We start from the raw sequence: 5,106 nt of genomic DNA on the forward strand, positions 1-5,106 counted from the left end.
TCTTTGCCTCCTTATAGACCTGCACAAACCCATCAGGGATGCCTGTTCTTGGAGCTGGCACAGTGGCATAGGTTAAACCTCTGCCTGCAGTGCCAGCATCCCCTATGGGCACCCGTTCAAGTCACAGCTGCTCCACTTCCAATCCAGCTCCCTGCTAATGCACCTGGTAAAGCAGTGGAAGATGGCCTAAGTCCTTGGACCCCTGCACCTATGTGGGAAACCCAATAGAAGCTCTTGGCTCCTTTCTTCTGCCTGGCCTAGCCCTGGTTGTTGCAGCCATTTGGGAAGTGAAACAATGGATAGATGATGTCTCTTTCTCTCTCTCTCTCCTCTCTCTGTAGTTTTGCTAAATAAATCTTTAAAAAGTAATGATGCAGGGGCTGGCGTGTGATGTAGTGGGTAAACCTGCCACCTGCATTGCCGGCATCCCATATGGGAGCTGGTTCAAGTCCTGGTTGCTCCACTTCCAATCCAGCTTTCTGCTATAGCCTGGGGAAGCAGTAGAAGATGGCCTAAATCTCTGGGCTCCTGCATCCACATGGGAGACCCAGAAAAAATCTCCTGGCTTCAGAACAGCTCAGCTCTGGCTGTTGCGGTCATTTGGGGAATGAACCAGCAGATAGAAGACCCTTCTCTCTCTCTCTCTCTCTCTCTCTCTCTCTCTCTCTCCCTCTGCTTCTCTGTAACTCTGCCTTTCAAATAAATACATAAATCTTAAAAAAAAAAAAAAGAAAGAAAAGAAAAGAAGTGAGCTGTGCACAAGCACTGGCTAAGAACAGGCACCATTTTTTTTTTAAGATTTATGTATTTATTTGAAAGTCAGAGTTATGTAGAGAGATAGAGGTCTTCTATCCTCTGGTTCATTCCCTAGATGGCTGCAATGGCCGGAGCTGCACCAATCTAAAGCCAGGAGCCAGGAGCTTCTTCCAAGTCTCCCACGCAGGTGCAGGGGCCCAAGGTTTGAGGCCATCTTCTACTGCTTTCCCAGACCATAGAGAGAGCTGGATCCGAGGTGGAGCAGCCAAGTCTTGAACCGGTGTCCATATGAGATGCCGGCACTGCAAGCAGCCACTTTACTTGCTTTACCACAGCACTGGCCCCCACAACTCACTTCTACTAAAGCCTAAAGGTACTATGGAGCCTGCACCAAGTCGCCTGGTGCCTCATTTGCCAATTTTCGCCCTGATTTTTCTTTTATTTCTTTTTTTTTCCCAGCTGTTCACCCTTAACAAGCTGGACTGAAACAGCTCTGGGCTAGCAGAACCCAAGACAAGTATATTCTTCGGTATTACTCTAGAGTTGGCTCCAAGCACAGCATCACACGAGGTCTCACGAGATTCTAGGAAGACAGCACGGGTAGCAACCAGCAGCAGCTGTGCCGGGAACCCTGATGGATGACAGCAATGCCTCTGCCCAAGCTCTCCTGCCTGGGGAGACGTCCACACACGCCTGAACACCCATGCCAGACATCAGCTCCTGCGGGAAGCCAGCCTCCACAACGCTGGGCGGGGTTCCCCAGTCCACAGAGCTGACGTGTACGTGGAGCTACGTGAGGGGAATCATCAGGACAATTGGCTCTCAGAACTAGGGGGGCTCAGAAGTCCTACCATAGGCAGACTAGACTGCAGGCTGGAGACCCTGGGGTACCAATGATGTGGTTTAGTTCAAATCCGAAGGCCTGTGAGCCAGGAAAGCTGACAGTGGAACCCTCAGTTTCAGACCAAAAGCCCCTGGAGAGGGGACCACGGGGGGCATTCCTGGAGTCCAGTGAGCCTGGACCTCTGATGCTTGAGGCAAGGGCGAGCGTGGGCCAAGCCTTGGGAGGATGGGGCCTCCAACTGACCTGAATTTGTTCTCTCCGGACCCCCAGCCAGCTGGATGGCACCGTCCCACATTGCCACTTCTCCACCCAGTCTATGCATACTCCCATGTTAACCTCCTCTGGGAACACAGGAACAGACAAACCTGAAATAACTGCTTTTCCAGGTTTCTAGATATTCCTTGATCCAGCCAGGATCATGCCTGAAATTCGCATTTTCATTTCTCTGCAAGAGTTCGCTGTTTCTTCCTCTGGGTCCCTCCTCTGACCTCTGTTACGGCGTTGAACATTTTGTGTTAATAGAACATTTTGTGCTAACATTTTGTTTTAACGTGAGCTGCTTGGTCCCATGTCTTAGCAAGGGTGCAGCGGTGGCCAGTGCTCTCTGAACTTCACAGGGATGCCCATGGATGACCGGAAGAAGAAAGACGCCTGAAACTCGGCCAAGGAAGATGGAAACCTGCGAGCAAATCCAGGGGCCAATCGAGGTTCAGGGCAAGCTCAGTGACATAGCCTTGTTTGACACAGCTGCTTCTGACAGCTCTGGGAGGAAGCCCGCCGCTGTCAGCTTGGAGGCCTTGCTGTGGTCCCGGAGGGACAGAGGACTCTGCTTCCCAGGCCAGGGCAGCCCTTCAGGAGCTCCTGGGAAAACGGACTCATCACACTGGTTTCCAAGCGTAGAGCCCAAGTTATACCGAGAATACCAAGGAGGCAGACGGCCCAGCTGCTGGTGAGGCCAGTGCACACTTGGAAAACATCGAGCTTTATTGGATTTACAGCCACCATCTCCTTGCCTCTTTGTTTCTTTCCACAGTGGCAGACACAGCTGGTGGTTAGCTCCGGGAGCAGTGATCCGGAGGAAACAGGCTCCCAAGCAGCCGCCTCCACTTTCCCTCTCCGAATGTCCAGGTCGGACCCAGGACATACACAGTCACCCTGAGGGCGAGGAGTATAGGAAAAAGACCCGGAGCTGTTAACCCACAGGTGCCTTGGGAAGCCCAGGCCTGCCGATCGGTAAAGAACAGATGTTTGGAGCACAGCGGGTGCTCCGTGTGGCTGCAGGGTCCCGTGGGAGAAGATGATGTAATGAAAGCCTTTCTCATCATCTGTTTTGTTTACTGTTGGGCATCCAGGACTTGGCACCGTTCCTGGAATATATTAATCCCTCGATAAATATTTGTAGGAGAGAGGGAGGAAGGAAGGGGGGCTGTGGGGGAGGGGAAAGCCCCGACAACAGAGCTGAGTGCGCTACAGGTCCTAAGTGCCCGTCAGCCAGTGGCTGTCAGAGGTTGAAGGGCCTCCCACTGGGGACAGTATGGCAGGGCCGTGGTCTAAGGCCCCCACCCCAGTATCCCAGGAGGTGACCTCGTGTGCACACAGAGCTGCTGCAGACACGACCAGTTCAGCTGAGGAATAGGGTGGGGATTGGAATCCAACCTGAAGGATGTCCTTCCACTAAGACAGCTTAGTAGAGAGGGAGAGGGCCAGGTCAAGGTGTAGGCAGGGACTGGAAGGACGCAGCTCCCAGCCAAGGAATCCCGGGATTGCCAGGAGCCCAAAGAAGCATGTCCCCTCAGGTTTCACAGGGTTTCAGTTTCCCAGGAGTCTGCCACCACCTTGATTTCAGACCACTGGCCTCCAGGATTGAGAGGATCCATCATCATAATTTAAGTCTTCCAGTTGGTGCTTACATGAGCCCAAGGGAACTGACGCTGAAGGAATTCTGCCCCGGGTGGGAAGACTGGGGCTCCCTCAGTGTGGACTTGTGGGAGGTCCCTGATGAGCCTCGCTGCCAGGGATGGCTCTGCTGGGGCAGCCTCCCAGCCGCTGCGTGTCCATCCAGCTCTGGACAGGAAGCCTGCAGCTAGGGAGCGGAGCTGAGGCTCGGCTGAGCTCCCTGGTGTCCTGACACCTCCCTGCTCTGGCCATGAGCTGGGACTCTTGGACTCCTCCAGTGAAATCCACCAAGACATTGAACTTCACGTCTCTCTGCCAAGCCCAGGTTCTACGGCTAGAGAGGCTGGCGGAGCGTGGGTTCTTCTTCTGCTCTGCGCTCCTTCCTTGTGATTCCAAGAAACGACTCTGTGGTCTGCTCAGTGCTTCCAAAGAAGCCCCAACCTTCCCACCTGCGGGAATTCCTAGCCCCAGCCTCCCCCTCTCAGCCAAGACCCAAACGGACCCCACTTGCTCCAGCTGATCTGTCCAGCTGAATCTCTCACTCCACCCATCTCTCCAGACTGCCCTCCGTCCCCTGTGGCCTGTCTTGGATCACACTGCCTGGAGGCTAGTGACGGCTTACCATCCCCTCCCCCAGCTCCACGGATGGTCCAGCTAGTCGTTCGCTCAGCCACAGATATTTATAAAGAACCCACTTTATTGCAGAGCATAAATTGCAAGTGAGACCTCAAAAGCCCGTAGTGCAGTGGGGACATGGGTATTCAGGCAGTCACTTGAAGGCAGGCTGCCAAACAGCACTGTCAGAGGAAAACTGGCTGCCCTTGCAGGACACAGGTGGAGGCGTGGCCAAAGCCTGCCAGGGGCCACGCCTCCTCCCCAAGCAGTCTCCTGCCACTGGCTCCTTTCCAAAGTCCCAGCCCCTTAGAACCTCACGCTGTTCCCGGCAAAGGCTCCAACGTCATCCCCACCCAGGTATTGCACTTGTCCCCTGACCTTGAGCATCCATGCCCCACCCCCTCCACCTTTGCCTGCCGCGTCCGCACGCTCCTCTGGACTCTGCCACTGAGGCTTGTGTTCCTGGACCTCAGACCTAACACAACACTTGCCTTCTCTCATGCTGTCTCGTCTAGTCCTATTGTGCTCAGAGCCCCATCGGTAACAGAAATTCTCCCAGGCCCGTGTTTACACACACGCGCAGGGTTCTGGGCAGGCTCACTGGCAGACAGCAGCAGCCTCTGTTTCTAATCCAGGGGGCACTCAGTAAACGCTGAATGAGTGAGTGAAGAGGGTGGCATCCAGGCTGGGCTTCGACAGATGAAGAACGCTCCTGGAAGGGGGAAGAGCCTTGAACATGGTAGGGCAGAGTTGAGAGGGAAATGCCAGGAGGAAAGAGGAGAAAGCAGGGAGGGAGAAGGCATCTGGGGGGAGCCCATGAATGTCAGGGCCACACCAGGCTTTTTCCCCAGGGGACGAGGAAACCACGGAAGGAGGGAAGCAGGGAACTGCCCTGTGGGTGTGCTCCTGAGACGCTTCTGTCCACATTGCAGAGAGGGGCTGGGGGGAGGACGAGAGAGAGGGCACCCGTTCCACAGCTACTGCTGCAGAAATCT

The sequence above is a fragment of the Oryctolagus cuniculus genome, chromosome 2 (genome assembly GCF_964237555.1).
Source record: "Oryctolagus cuniculus chromosome 2, mOryCun1.1, whole genome shotgun sequence".
Lineage (NCBI taxonomy): Eukaryota > Metazoa > Chordata > Mammalia > Lagomorpha > Leporidae > Oryctolagus > Oryctolagus cuniculus.